Here is a 16579-nt window from a genome sequence, read left to right as displayed (position 1 = left end):
TTGAGAAAGTTCACAGAAGGGCAGCTGGTTTTGCGTTATCGAGAAATAAGGGAGAGAGTGTCACGGACATGATACAGGATTTGGGATGGAAACGTGTTTTGTTGCGGCGGGATCTTCTCACGAAATTTCAGTCACCAACTTTCTCCTCCGAATTGGCACCGGCCTACGTAGGGAGAAACGACCATCATAATAACACAAGGAAAATCAGAGCTCGCACGGGAAGATATAGGTGTTCTTCTTTTCGACGCACTGTTCAAGAGTTGAATAATAGAGAAATGGTGTGGAGGTGGTTCGATGAAACCTCTGCCCTGCACTTAAGTGTGATTTGCACAGTAGCCATGTAGATGTAGATGCAAAATGTCGTTGTTGCCCGACTGAGAAGATATTTACGTCTGAAAAACTGTGTTTACTCCACGCCGATTTGTCTCTGGAAAACAGCAAACATGGCCAACAAAAACGTTTGTTTGAATCGGGACAACGCGTCAACCAGTCACCACGCTCATACTGCGAAACAAAAAATTGTCTAACGTAGTGTTCGTTTTTGTTCGTATGCTGTGAAACTATGTTAGGTAATGGAGACTTCGTACTAACTTCTCTAATTACTTCAAATTTTTTTTGTTCTCGTGGAAAACGGTTTTTCAAGTAAGTGCTTCACAGTTATATTTACCTCCATCGCAGTTTTGGATTGGAACAAAAACAGTAAAACTTTCGTAGTTTCTGAAACAAACATCTGCAGTTAAAAACAAAGAACAAAAAACTTCTAACGGAATGCGTCTTAGAAACGCTGCACTCACGTGCGAAAGCGTCCATGCCAGTCGAAACGAGCGATGCAGTGCTGTCACCGCATACTTTCAATAACGTCAAGTCGCATCCACTCCCGGAGATTAAATGTGCGCGCACCATTCCGTCTTTCCCTCCTGCCTGCGTTTCCTCAACGGTGTGTGCGGCCTCGCCTTAGAGCGCTTCCCCCTCCACGACACTCAGCTTACCTGTTGGCGGGCGACGTTTCTTAGGCTCCCCTCTAACCCGGAGTCTGATCACAAGAGTGCTGTCGCCCCGCAGAATGTAGAATGCGTGTCTGAGCACGTTTTCTGCCACAGGCCGCAGTTACTCGTACTTGTGTCCAGGAAAAGAGCAGAACTCAGTGCTGTTCCCTGTCCCTCAGCTAATTGTTTTCCAAAGATTTCAAAAATAGACGTATTCGCAAAACGTACAAATTTTGACGGGGCTTGCGGCTCACGCCTAGCACACACAATGAATATACGCCACTGGGAGGCATCAAAAGGAGAGACATGGTCTGTACTGCGTTTCCTTACTGCGGAAGGAATGCGGGAAACGGAAATTCATCGCAGAATGGCACAAGTCTACGGAGAGCATCGAATATCCGTCGCAGTTCCGACGTTAAATCTGACCTCTGGGGCAAAGTCTGCCACAGTAACTCGCCGGTCTTCAATATGAGGGCATCCACCTGCTTGGAGCTGATGACCTCGATGTTGAGCGCCCCGCAAACCAACATCATCAACATCACATTCTTGATACGGTGTGGCATCCCAGATCGTGCTTCATCAGCCAATGACATCCGTCCTTTGGTCGCTTGTGCCGTTCCTTGACCTTTGCACAGACAGGCTGTGCTCTTCCTACACTTAAGCCATTCTTTGACGAATTTCCGTTCGCCGTACTCCATCCGCTGCCAGGAAACGCACTACACCCCTCTGCTTTTCTTCTGAAGCCACCATTTCACCGTTTCAGAACGACTTAGTGCAGTGGACGGTCGACGCGTGCACGTTAGGGATGGAAAAAACCGACGGTTAAAAGCGATACTGGGATTTTAATTCTGAATAATCGGTATTTTTCGGTATTTGTTTGGTCTCGGTTATAACAAGTGCTTTTTATTTTTTTACTAATTACCGAGTAGGAAAACAGAAATATCAATTAGTCATAGCAGCAGCGAAAATTTTTCGTTTTTAAATGAACCCTTTTCAAAAGAGAAGTAATTTTTATTCGTAAAATTTGTATTTGTTTGAAATATTAGGCTATTATAGAAAATGAGAGAAGTCATCAGTGCTATTTTAATAACAATGCCGACAGAAACTAGCAACAAACACATGGCATAAGAATTAGTATAACATTGCTCAGGCAATAATGTCCTTGTTGCCGTGTGTCATTGCTTAAGATAAATGCGTACAATTGACCCACCTGGTCTATACAGTAGTTTATCGTTGTCGTCGCCAGACATCTGTTGTATTGCAGAATGGCATCAACTGCAGCCTGGAAACATTTCTACAAAGTGACGTAGTAATGAAGTACAATGTTTCACTCGCTTTAAAAGATTAAAGATTTGCCTGGCATGTCTATGAAATAATAAAAGAGGAAGAAAATAATGCTAACAGTAATAAATTGGAAACTTAACAATTAGTTTATGTCGTACAACAAAAATAGAAAGTAGCTGCTCTGGTGCATGTGTCTACATAATATGCCTTTATGTGCTTGCGGCGTTTTTCTAGCACCACGAAAATAAGATTAGAGAAATTAGGGCTCATATGCAGGCATACAGACAGTCGTTTTTCCTTTGCTGGAACGGGAAAGGAAATGACTAGTATGATTTCTGAGCAGAGTTTCAAAAAATTAGAATCATTAAGAGAATACTGGTGATTTTTTGTAGTATTCAACCGCTTATAATTTTTCGAGAAAAGCCGCGAACGGTGGACGGACTAAGCTTTCTGTTATTTGTCAGTTTAATTTAATATTTTGATCCTATATATCTTGAAACTAAGAATGACAACATTTTCCAATCTTTGTTCGATTTCGACATTTATTACGTGGTATATTGGGAATAAAAAACCGAAAATCTGTTACTTCAGAAACTGGTTATTTTGAGCGCATTTAACAGTCAGGTTAAACTGGCGTGAAAAAAGAGAAACAGTACAAACAAAAACCGGTTATTTCCGCGACAATCGCCATCCCTAATGCTCGTGCTCACGCGGTCGTCACGTGGGCATAGAATAGGGAATACATACTCTTTATTCTGTGACGTGGGTGTGCACCCATTTCCCTCTTGGCGGCGAATTTGGAACCTCAGCACTCTTACGGGGATCACATCTTCTTCCGCAGACAATGGTACTACGATCCCTTTAGCAGTTTTCGTTTTACAGCCTCCTTATATTAACACATTTTTATTGATATGATAAATTTCGATAATATATCTGTTAATATCTTCACTGTTTCCAGGCTGGTTTCTGTACAAGCTGCATATAACCTTTATATCCCTGTAGTTCATTTCTTCTACTTTCAAAACTTCAAAGAGTGTCTTTCAGTCAACAATGACAAATGCTTTCTCTAAGTATACAGACGTTCCTTTCCTTCAACCTACCATCTAAGATAAGCCGTAGGGTCAGTATTGCCTCGCGTATTCCTACGTTTCTCAGAACCCAAACCGATCTTCCCCGAAGGCAGATTGTATCAGTTTTCCTCCGTTATCCAATCTGTTCATGTTAGTATTTTGCAACCATGATTTATTAAACTGATAGCTCGGTAATATTCACACATGTCGCACCTGGATTCTTTGGAACTGGAATTATTACTTACAGTATTTGTGAAGTCTGATGGTATTTCGTTGGTCTCGTGTATCTTACACTCCAAGTGGTACAGTTTTGTCATGGTTGGTTCTCCTAAGGATCTTAATATTTCTGAGGGAATGTCGTCTACTTCACAGGCGTTGTTTCGACTTCGATAATTTAGTGCTCTGTCAAATTCTTCTCCCTGTGTCATATGTCCCATCTCAGCTTCATCTGCTTCCTCTTCACATTCCATAACATTAACTTCAAGTTCATTTCCCTTGTAAAATCCAGGTATACGTTCAATCCAGATTTCAACTAGTCTTCTTTGCTTAGCATTGGTTCGCCATCAGAATTCTTGATATTCATACACTTGCATCTCTTTACTCCTCCTTAGGGAAGAATGATGGTGATTATATGAATTAATACATTGACTTACGATTTATTGGAAACATGTTACCAAGTTTTTATGACTATGACCATTATTTTCGCCAGAATAAAGTATACGAGCTCCTGCACAGTTCAGTTTGCGTATCGTTCAACTTTCTTTCAGTCGAAGGTCTGCATACTTCAGTATTGTTTTATCTTTGACATGTGTACGCTCCAGTATTGCAATAACTTTTTTATACTTACAGGAGTCAGCCATAGATGGCACTTATTATATGAAAAAAGAATGTAAAGAAGTCTTAGATGTCAGTTTGTCCTTTCTCGAAATTGTACTTCAAATGATACAACTATTGGTGTTTATACAGGGTGAATGTAACAGTTTGGAGTGAACTGTTCATATATTATCCACAATAATCCTTCGCTTACAACGAAAGAAACCCAAGTTTGCCGGAAATCATTTTACTAAAGGAGATGCAATCCAAGATACATCTGGACGTTCTCTTGATGAGAACTCTTCTAGGAAGAAGATATTTCTAATTTGCTGTCACAATCTGATAATTCAAGTAAATAAGATTCTTCTGGGTTTAAACTGGTTGATATTAGCATTTTGTGCTCCAAAATTAACTCATTTTTACAATGTAGTGAATGTGGTATCAGTTGCAAAGTGGAAATTGTAGATAATGTAAATAAGAGATCTGGAATTGGAAGTAATTTGTATTTAGATAACAGTAATAGTGATGCAGAGGATTCAATTTATACATTAACCTTTTCGCTACGGTGAATTTCTGTAGAAGTCTGCAGCGAATGTGCCACCCTGGATGCTGTAGCAGTTCCGCCTTGCGTCATACTTCTCCGCTTCAGTACGCTCGACTTGTGTAGAAGCTTGACCTATGCACCATCTAGCGGCTTAGATTAAGGTCTGTAGTTAACAACATAGTCACTAGATGGCAATTGCATTCAGTTTGAAAGCATTGGTTTCGCTTGAGTTGCACTGCTGATTTCCCGCCTTGTTTCTAATCTGAAGTGTAGTGTTATTAGCCTCAGTTTCTACTAGAAGTGATATGGCAGATAAGCGATATACTGTGGGCGAAGCTCTTTCTCTCATAATAGGTAGTGACTCTGAAGATAAAAGGGAATCATCGTCCGAATCTGACGATGAACATGAAACACCTATTGTAGCTACTTCTACATCAGGTACACGTGCAACTCCAGCTGTTCCATTGACATCCCCAGAGTTGAATCTGTGCACAGACACAGCCAATATCAAAAACATGTAATTTGCATAAATATTTTCCCGAATAAATATATAGTATAAAATCCAATAATTGCGATAACACTAAGAGTGTGAAAGCAGGACAGAGTAGCGCAGCGGGGAGCGCGAAAAATGCGCCGTAGGGCTGGCGCTCGTCCGCAGCGCACGACGCAACAATCACGGCGCCGGCGTGAAAGAGTTAAAGGCATACAGGGGAAACTATGAGACAAATCTAAGGCTTGATTATGCTTTGAGAGTATTAGGTAAGGGGCGAGCAGCTGGTGCTATGCTGACAGGTGCACTGAACATGCCTCCTCCTGCGCAGCGATTTCATGACATAAATTCACCGAGCGAGGTGGCGCAGTGCTTAGCACATCAGACTCGCATTCGGGAGGACGACGGTTCAGACTCACGTCCGGCCATCCTGATTTACGTTTTTCCATGATTTCCCAAAGTCAACGGCCTTGCCGTAGTACTAACACCGGTTCCCGTCAGATCACCGAAGTTAAGCGCTGTCGGGCTGGGCTAGCACTAGGATGGGTTACCATCCGGTCTGCCGGGCGCTGTTGGCAAGAGGGGTGCACTCAGCCCTTGTGAGGCAAACAGGAGCTACTTGATTGAGAAGTAGCGGCTCCGGTCGCGGAAACTGACAACGGCCGGCAGAGCGGTGTGCTGACCACATGTCCCTCCATATCCGCATCCAGTGATGTCTATGGGCTGAGGATGACACGGCGGCCGGTCGGTACCGTTGGGCCTCCATGGCCTGTTCGGGAGGAGTTAAGGTTTTTTTTTTTTTTTAGTGATTTCCCAAAATCGCTTCAGCCAATGCCGGGATGGTTCCTTTGAAAGGGCAGGGCCAACTTCCTCCCCCATCCTTCCCTAATACGATGTGACGGATGAAAATTTGGAAATTTGTGGTAAGGACTATGGGCCAAACTGCTGAGGTCAGAGGTCGCTAGGCTTACACACTAATTAAACTAACTTAAACTAAGGATAACACACGCACACACTCATGCCAGAGGGAGGACTCGAACCTCCGACGGGAGGAGCCGCACAAACCGTGACAAGACGCCTGAGACCGTACGGCTACCACGCGCGGCGGACGGATGACCTCGCTGTTTGGTCCCCTCCCGCAAATCAACCAACCGACATAAATTCAGAATTGTATACAGCTCTTGCAGTTGCATGTACCCATAGTATGTCAAAAACTACCTTGGGAACTGCTCAGTATAATGAAGGAAGTACAGATCTTACTGTGTCAGTAGATGGTTCATGGATAAGAGAGGACACACTTCTCTTCGTGGTATTCCACCTATAATCAGTGTTGAAATGGGAAAGTACTACCTGTGCAATGTACCGAGTGATCAAAAAGTCAGTATAAATTTGAAAACTGAATAAATCACGGAATAATGTAGATAGAGATTCTGCCAAAGTTGTGCGTGAAATGATGTTAGTACACGTTCTTTTTCTCACAGTGTCTCTCTCCACAAACTTGACTACGTCAAAATACTAAAAATAATAAACAAAAATTGTGCTTACCTGTATTTCAGTAAAAGAACCTATAATTTTAAAATACCTGTACAGGTATTCACCGGGAAACAGCTGACGTGCAAATATCTCAACGGGAGATAAACGTCTTTAACAGGTCCGTTACTCCATAATCCGGGTTTTATGGCCTCAGCACCATGCCGTGTATCACACGAATTGCAGGGATATACCTGGTGATCAAAAAGTCAGTATAAATTTGAAAACTGAATAAATCACGGAATAATGTAGATAGAGAGGTACAAATTTACACCCATGCTTGGAATGACATGTTTTATTAGAACCAAAAAATAAAAATGTTCAAAAAATGTCCGACAGATGGCGCTTCATCTGACCAGAATAGCAATAATTAGCATAACAAAGTAAGACAAAGCAAAGATGATGTTCTTTACAGGAAATGCTCAATATGTCCACCATCATTCCTCAACAATAGCTGTAGTCGAGGAATAATGTTGTTAACAGCACTGTAAAGCATGTCCGGCGTTATGGTGAGGCATTGGCGTCGGATGTTGTCTTTCAGCATCCCTAGAGATGTCGGTCGATCACGATACACTCGCGACTTCAGGTAACCCCAAAGGCCAAAGCCAATAATCGCACGGACTGAGGTCTGGTAACCTAGGAGGCCAAGCATGACGAAAGTGGCGGCTGAGCACACGATCATCACCAAACGACGCGCGCAAGAGAACTTTCACGCGTCTAGCAATATGGGGTGATTCTAATAAAACCCAATGTTATTCCAAGAATGTGTGTCAATTTTTACCTCTCTATCTACATTATTCCGTGGTTTATTAAGTTTTCAAATTTATACTGACTTTTTGATCACCCGGTATGTCAAAATAAGCAAAGCCACAAAGAATCACGCAACAAGAATCACAGTGGGGCTAGTGGAAGCATGGAAGTTAAAGCTACAATAAAAATGTATGAAAGATCTGTCATGAAACACAATATAAGGTATAGCAGTTACTTAGGGGATGGCAATTGTAAGGCTTTCAAAGCAGTATGTGAAGCAAATGCATAGGGTAAAGACTGCAAGATAACAAAATTGAAGTGTGGGACACGTAAAGAAACGTTTAGGTAGTAGACTGAGAGAGCTGATAAAATGAAAAAAAAGGGGCAAAAATTAGAAGACGGAAAGATGTTCTGGTTGTCTTTTTTGCAAGGAAATAAACACTCCGCAAGTTCATTTTAGAAAAGCAGTCCGAGAAACACTACAAGGGTAGTTTCTATGAATAGAGTAGTCTGGGCAACGTTTTTCCATAAGGTATCTACCAATGAGCATCCACAACGTATGTTTTGCCCCAAATGCAATGACACGTAGAGCAAATATTGGAAATGTAAGGAGGCTGGTGAAACATACGACCATAAAAATAGCTCATCCTATGCAGTTTTAAATAAAGTAAAACCTGTGTACAGAGATATTGTGCATCCGACGCTTTTAGAAAAAGTTTACATGCATCTACACGTAAGTACGATGAAAATTTTAACAGTCAAATTTGGCTGCAATACACCAAAACTACATTTTGTGGTGCTAAAACTGTTCAGGTAGTAACGTATGATGCTGTATTCTGTTATAATGATGGTAAAAAAGGAAAAGTGAAGGTATTAATACTTTTAGGAATGAATCCAGGGATGCACACATTATAAAACTGATAGTCCTGGACAAGGAGCAGGTCCATCGGGCTGATGCAGCACTGACAAATACATCCCAAATTCAGATTCACAGGCAGTTGACAAAATCACAGAAAAGAGGAAGTGAAGGTGTGGAAGACCCTGATTATGGTGCAGGAAGGTCTTAAACATCCATATATATCAGCGATAATTGAAAAATTTAACAAAGTGAAATTGAAATCTATTTTTCTACAAACGTTATTTATAGTTTTAGGAACATATACCTCCCTGACAGGTTAAGCCAGAACCTTCAAATTTTCTCAGCTTGTACATATAGGTAACCTGCTTAAAATAGACTACAATGAAGTGGGGGGGTTACAAGATATACGTGATGAAACATATGAAAAATTGGAGTTCAAGAACTGTCCACATTATAAAAATTCATTAAACTTTAATTAATAGATCTGTAGTATTCATTTTTGTCCAAGTTGTATACTGAAACTTTAAGACTGTTTTAGCCAACTTTCATGACAGTGTGTCTACTGGTTGAGAAATTGTGTATTCCTAAATTGTTTAATGTCACTATATAGTCATTAACATATGGTTCAAATGGCTCTGAGCACTATGCGACATAACTTCTGAGGTCATCAGTCGCCTAGAACTTAGAACTAATTATACTTAACTAACCCAAGGATATCACAAACATCCATGCCCGAGGCAGGATTCGAACCTGTGACCGGAGCGGTCGCTCGGTTCCAGACTGTAGCGCCTAGAACCGCACGGCCACTCCGGCCGGCTGTCATTAACAACTGATAATGTTAATATTCACTGCAAAACTTCTTTTCCTATAAGAAATTGTAGACTGACTTCCTTCAAATAGCTGTGCCAGGTCACATTTAAATATGTTAATATGAAGCATTTGTTTAATTTAATTAAATACTGCTACAATTTCACCACCATCTCCGCTCAGTCTTCCTATAGGCGGTTTATATCTTTCCCCTAGTTACGATTGCTTCTACAGCCTTGGATGGTCGAATTCTGTTTATTGCAAGAATTTTAAGGAAGTTCAGCTCATCTTCGAAGAAGACCGCGTGTGAACGTTAGTGGCACCCCGTTCTTGAGTGCTGCGCAGGTGTGTAAGATTCCTATCAGATCGGATTCTACATCTACATCGGTACTCGGCAAATCACATTTAAGTGCCTGGCAGAGGGTTCATCGAACAACCTTCACAATTCTCTATTATTCCAATATCGTATAGCGCGAAAAGAATGAACACCTATATCTTTCCGTACGAGCTCTGATTTCCCTTATTTTATCGTGGTGATCGTTCCTCCCTATGTAGGTCGGGGTCAACAAAATATTTTCGCATTCGGAGGAGAAAGTTGGTGATTGGAGTTTCGTGAGAAGATTCCGTCGCAACGAAAAACGCCTTTCTTTTAATGATTTCCAGCCCAAATCCTGTATCATTTCTGTGACACTCTCTCCCATATTTCGCGATAATACAAAACGTGCTGCCTTTCTTTGAACTTTTTCGATGTACTCCGTCAGTCGTATCTGGTAAGGATCCCACACCGCGCAGCTGTATTCTAAAAGAGGACGGACAAGCGTAGTGTAGGTCTGTTACATTTTCTAAGTGTCCTGCCAATAAAACGCAGTCTTTGGTTAGCCTTCCCCACATTTTCTTTGTGTTCCTTCCAATTTAAGTTGTTCGTAATTGTAATACCTAGGTATTCAGTTGAATTTACCGCTTTTAGATTAGACTGATTTATCGTGTAACCGAAGTTTAACGAATTCCTTTTAGTGCTCATGTGGATGGCCTCACACTTTTCGTTATTTAGAGTCAACTGCCACTTTTCGCACCATCTCGATATTTCTTCTAAATCGTTTTGCAGTTTGTTTTGACCTTCTGATGACTTTATTAGTCGCCAAACGACAGCGTCGTCTGCAAACAACCGAAGACGGCTGCTCAGATTGTCTCCCAAATCGTTAATATAGATAGCAAACAGCAAAGGGCCTATAACACTACCTTGGGGAACGCCAGGAATCACTTCTGTTTTACTCGATGACTTCCCGTCAATTACTATGACCTGTGACCTCTCTGACAGGATATCACAAATCCAGTCACATAACTGAGACGATATTCCATAAGCACGCAATTTCAGTACGAGCCGATTGTGTGGTACAGTGTCAAATGCCTTCCGGAAATCCAGAAATACGGAATCGATCTGAAATCCCTTGACAATAGCACTCAACACTTCATGTGAATAAAGAGCTAGTTGTGTTTCACAGGAACGATGTTTTCTAAACCCTTGTTGACTGTGTGTCAACAGACCGTTTTCTTCGAGGTAATTCATAATGTTCGAACACAATATATGTTCTAAAATCCTGCTGCATATCGACGTTAACGATATGGGCCTGTAATTTAGTGGATTACTCCTACTACCCTTCTTGAATATTGGTGTGATTTGTGCAACTTTCCAGTCTTTGGGTACGGATCTTTCGTCGAGCGAACGGTTGCATATGATTGTTAAGTATGGAGCTAATGCATCAGCATACTCCGAAAGGAACCTAATTGGTATACAGTCTGGACCAGAAGACTTGCTTTTATTAAGATTAAAGGAAGACATCAAAACAATTCAGAGGCGTGCCGCTAGATATTTACCAACATGTTCGATCAGTACACAAGTATTACGGAGATGCTTTTTGAGCTCGAATGGGAATCCTTGGAGGGAAGACGACGTTCTTTTCGAGAGACACTATTGAGATAATTTAGAGATCTGGCATTTGATGCTGACTGCAGAACGATTCTACTGCTGCCGACGTTTATTTTAAGTAAGGACCACGAAGATAAGAGAAATTAGGGCTCGCAAGGAGGCATACAGACAATAGTTTTTCCCTCGCTCCATTTGCAAGTGGAACAGGAAAGGAAATGACTGATAATGGTACAAGGTACACTCCGCTATGCAGCAGGCGTGGTTTGCGGAGCATGTATGTTGATGTAGATGAATTTGTCCTCTAGCCATTCCAGCTTAGCCATTTTCCACTTTCTGCCAATCTCATTTTTAAATGTCTACATCGTCTTTCGCCTACTTCATCCGTTGGATTTTTATATTTTTTCCTTTCGTCAGTTAAATTCAGCACCTCGTGTGTCATCCAATGATTTCTACTAGGCCTTGACTTTCTACCTACTGATCACATGCTGTCTTCCATATTTCATCTCTCAAAGCTATCGACTCGTCTTCTACTGTATTCCCTTACCCTGTTTCAGTCAAACGTTACCTAATGCTCCCTAGGAAACGCTCAATAATCTCTAGGTCTTTCAAGTTATCGAGGTTCCATCTCCTTAATTTGTAAGCATTTGGTAATTTTTTAAATTTTAATCTTCAGTTTGCAACCAACAAGTTCTGGTCATAGACCACATCTGCCCCTGGAAATATCTTACAGTGTAATATCTGATTTCGAAATATCTGGCATACTGTTATATAATCAATCTGAAACCTTCCCGTGTTCCCAGGTCTCTTCCACGTATTCAAACTTCTTACATGGTTCTTGAACTAGGCGTTAGGCAATGATTAAATAACTCTCCACAAATTTCTGCCAGGCGCTTCCTCTTTCATTGCTTTTCCTCAGTCTACATTGTCCTACGATTTTTCCTTCTTTTCCATTTCGTTCTATAGAATTCCAGAATCCAATCACATCACGTAATATGGAAAATAATTTTCTATTGTTCAGCATAGCTCAACGTTCCTTTTCAGAAAGGAAATGTAACACTGACTCGCCTTTGTTATGCAAAATTTATTCCGTATTTATATTTACATCTGCATTTTAATCCTACACTGAAGCGCCAAAAAAAAAAAAAAAAAAAAAAACTGGTATAGGCATGCGTATTCAAATACAGAGATATGTAAACAGACAGAATACGGCACTGCGGTCGGCAACGCATATTTAAGGCCGGCCGGAGTGGCCGAGCGGTTCTAGGCGCTACAGTCTGGAACCGTGCGACCGCTACGGTCGCAGGTTCGAATCCTGCCTCGGGCATGGATGTGTGTGATGTCCTTAGGTTAGTTAGGTTTAAGTAGTTCTAAGTTCTAGGGGACTGATGACCTCAGAAGTTAAGTCCCATAGTTCTCAGAGCCGAGCCTATTTAAGACAACAAGTGTCTGGCGCAGTTGTTAGATCGGTTACTGCTGCTACAATGGCAGGTTATGAAGATTTAAGTGAGTTTGAACATGGTGTTATAGATGGTGCACGAGCGATGGACTGAGCATCTTCGAGGTAGCGACGGAGTGGGGATTTTCCCGTACGACCATTTCACGAGTGTACCGTGAATATCTGGAATCTGGTAAAACATCAAATCTCCGACATCGCTGCAGCCGGAAAAAGATCCTGCAGGAATGGGACCAATGACAACTCAAGAGAATCATTCAACGTGACAGAAGTGCAACCCTTAAATTGCTGCAGATTTCAATGCTGGGCCACCAACAACAAGTGTCAGCGTGCGAACCATTCAACGGAACATCAACGATATAGGCTTTCGGAGAGCACGACACAAAGCTTTACGCCTCGCCGGGGCCCGTCAGCATTGACATTGGACTGTTGATGACTGGAAACATGTTGCCTGATCGGACGAGTCTCGTTTCAAATTGTATCGAGCGGATGGGCGTGTGCAGGTAGGGAGACAATCTCATGAATCCATGGTCCCTGCATGTCGGCAATGGACTGTTCAAGCAGGTAGAGGCTGTACAATGGTGTGGGGTGTGTGCAGCTGGAGTGATATGAAATCCCTGATACGTCTAGATACAACTCTGATCGGTGACACGTACATAAGCATCCTGTCTGATCACCAGCATCCATTCATGTCGATTATGCATATCGACGGACTTGGGCAATTTCAGCAGGACAATGCGACACCCCACACGTCCAGAGTTGCTACAGAGTGGCTCCAGAAACACTCTTCTGAGTTTAAACACTTCCGCTGTCCACCGAACTCCCCAGGCATGAAAATTATTGAGCATATCTGGGATGCCATGCAAAGTGTTGCTCAGAAGAGATCTCCACCCAGTTGTACTCTTACGGATTTATGGACAGCCCTGCAGGATTCATGGTGCCAGTTCCCTCCAACACTACTTCAGGCATTCGACGAGTCCATGCCACGTCGTGTTGAGCCACTTCTGAGTGCTCGCGGGGGTTTTACACGATATTAGGCAGGCGTACCAGTTTCTTTGACTGTTCAGTGTATATTTCCTGTGGACTGTAATAACATGCGATAATTTATAGGTTAAGACATAACAATCATCATAAATTCGTACTTCAGTGCCGGTTCAAAATCCAAATCCAAATACGTACTTCATTTCGTCGCGTCTAGTGTTGTTTCGTGTGTCCGCTCGCTGACACGTTTTGTCTGTGTTCGGAGGGGCTCGATCGTGCGGGCGATTGGAAGTGCCGGTAGCGCATAAGGCCACACCGTGCGGCTATCGCCGGCGTTAGAGGCTTACTTCCATATTAAACTACGTTTAGCTTTATTGAGCTGGCGATCTGATACACTCCTACGTATTATCTTTAGAGTAACAATTAACACAGCGATCACGCCTAGAATACTACGCGCTGATCGTCGCCCCGCTGTATCATCCTTCACAAAAGACATCACTGGATGTAGACTGGAGGAGGATGATGTCAGTACATCACTCGCCAAGCCATTGTGAACGGTCCGAGCATTGGAGCGGCTGCTTTCTCCTCAATTAGCCTTCTGAATCTGAGTGCAACTGTTAAGTCTGCCAAAAATACGAAATAACACCAGAACCAGGAAGACAATCACTTTCTTTCACCTAACAGTCAGGCACACTGACTTCACAGCTCAGCTGCAATAGCGGACTAGCTATTTTCCTAATGCTTATTAATATTCAGTAGAGAAACGTGCTGCAGCCAGAGACATACAAACGGACCACAAGGCAATTAGATTTTTGTAATCTTTTATATTTTTTGGTGCGTGAAGGCCAGAACTGAAATATAGCTCTCCCAAAGTGGTTCGATACAACTCTCAGAAATTCGAGAAAATCGACTAGCCATGGAGGTGGAAACGTGTGTTCTACTGTGCCAAGACTGCTTAGTAGCTACAAAAGGAAAACACAGTTAATTAGCTGGGGAACAAAATAAGAAATTATTTATTACTTAACTTTGTTGTAGTCCATGATCTGTTGGTTGGCAATTATAGAAGACGCTACTAGACTAAGCGTCTGTAGAACGACATAATTTACAAGTCACAAATCTTGCAGTGACCAATTAATCTCTCGTAATCTTGAATGTCGAATCCGGTGAATTTAAAGACTAACTTGGCACTGGGCTACAAAGACTTGATGGCAGGAATGACTGAGCTGCAGATGATGACTGACTAACATCGGCGCAGGCTGACCACTGAGCGCGGCTACGAACTGTAGACTGGTTAACTGCACTACTCTCCTGCTGCACATGAAGTGGCCTAGCGGCGCCTCGCGGTGAACATAAGTACTGAGACTGGCTGTGTACTCTTCGCCTAACACAGCCGTTCTTCTGTTCCGTTTATCGAGAGAATCGCATCCGGCGGATCGATCTCTCAGGCGGCGGTGTGGTCGTGTGACTGACGACATCACATTAACATGATCCATAATATGTGATCTCCAATCATGTGATGTAGAGAAGAAATATCTGGAAGTAAACAAACTCAAAATGAGACTAGTAATAAGGTATATGTAAGATACTGATTACGCGTGGACGCAAGACGCAAAGCTGGAGGCTCTGCACGCGTTGTTTCCTTGCACATATTCATATTCATTTACATTTGAGATTTACCTATACGACCGACATTCTGCCTCATATGCAGTTCTGCCTTGTCGTAGGAATGGAAATTCATTCAGGTAATTTTTCCTAAATTTGCATTTACAGTTATCTTCAGGCATATTCGAGACGTTCTCTTCAATCACAACAGCTAATATCAATGACGATACCACGACCACGGCCGACTCGATGCGCGGTAACTCTACTCGAGAAGTGCGAACGTGATCAAGTGACCGTGCCATGACAGTCGATGATTGCCTGAAGTGTGCCAACCTGCTTCTCTCTCTCTCCCAATGTACGCCCTGCTTCAATTTCAGTTCGCGAGATGACACTTGATATCACGGGAAACCCTTTCCTATAGTTTCATAAATTTGCAACCGGCGATAGAGCATTAAAAACTGGGTGATTTGGTAACCCTAGTCGCTTACCTCAGGGGCAGTGGGATGGCCGTTACGGTTGTGGGAGGGGGATGTTCTATTGTTTGTCTTCCAGTACTGACAGCTCACGAGCATGCACGAGTCGCACTATTCAGCTGCTGTGGAATAAATTTTGACACAGATGTAACACGGATTCATGAGTGCCTGTTACAAACACTGTCTTTAAAAAGAGATACTTATGTGTAGTAAGGGACACTGAATTAATTGAGGCTGTTGTAATGCAACGCAGTGAGCACAAGAAAACCTCAAGAACTAAGCTTGGTACTCGTACAGAGGCAGATATACAGGGTGTACATAAAGTCCGGGAACACTTTCAATTATTTCTTGCACAACAACTAAACATTGTACAGATGTCATACATATTGCATTTTGAAGAGAAACTCTGAAAGTTTTTTTATAAACATTCGTCATGCGAACCATGAGTGACCCGGCAGATGTCAATACGGTGACTGAATTATTGCCGTACCCGTCCCAGCATGGCATCGTCGACTGTGGCAGTCGCTTCCCGCATTCTCTCCCGGAGCTCTGCTACATCACGTGGTAGAGGCTGTACATACACCAGATCTTTCATGTGTCCCCGCAGAAAAAAGTCACACAGAGTGACATCTGGTGATCGGGGACGCCATTTCGAGCTCCAACACACAGAAAGCTCGCTACGCACATGAACTCGCCATGTTTGCGACTAGCGCCGACTATCGGCAAATTACCAAACTAAGCTGTGGCGGTATACATGATAAAAACTTTCAGGGTTTCTCTACAAAATGACATGTGTATGATATCTGTACGATGTTTGGTTCAAATGGCTCTGAGCGCTATGTGACTTAACTTCTCAGGTCATCAGTCCCCTAGAATTTAGAACTACTTAAACCTAACTGCCGGCCGAAGTGGCCGTGCGGTTAAAGGCGCTGCAGTCTGAAACCGCGAGACCGCTACGGTCGCAGGTTCGAATCCTGCCTCGGGCATGGATGTTTGTGATGTCCTTAGGT

At 42.5% G+C, this 16579-nt stretch overlaps 1 pseudogene; it reads left to right on the top strand.

Annotated features, from left to right (window-relative positions):
• The first annotated feature begins 5647 nt into the window (after nucleotides 1-5647).
• On the top strand, nucleotides 5648-5765 carry LOC126249864 (5S ribosomal RNA; annotated as a pseudogene).
• Nucleotides 5766-16579: the final 10814 nt, after the last annotated feature.

This window comes from Schistocerca nitens, chromosome 3, assembly GCF_023898315.1.
Source record: "Schistocerca nitens isolate TAMUIC-IGC-003100 chromosome 3, iqSchNite1.1, whole genome shotgun sequence".
Taxonomy (NCBI): Eukaryota; Metazoa; Arthropoda; class Insecta; order Orthoptera; family Acrididae; genus Schistocerca; species Schistocerca nitens.
Note: the sequence above shows the minus strand (reverse complement) of the source record. Positions and strands in the feature narration are given on the sequence as shown.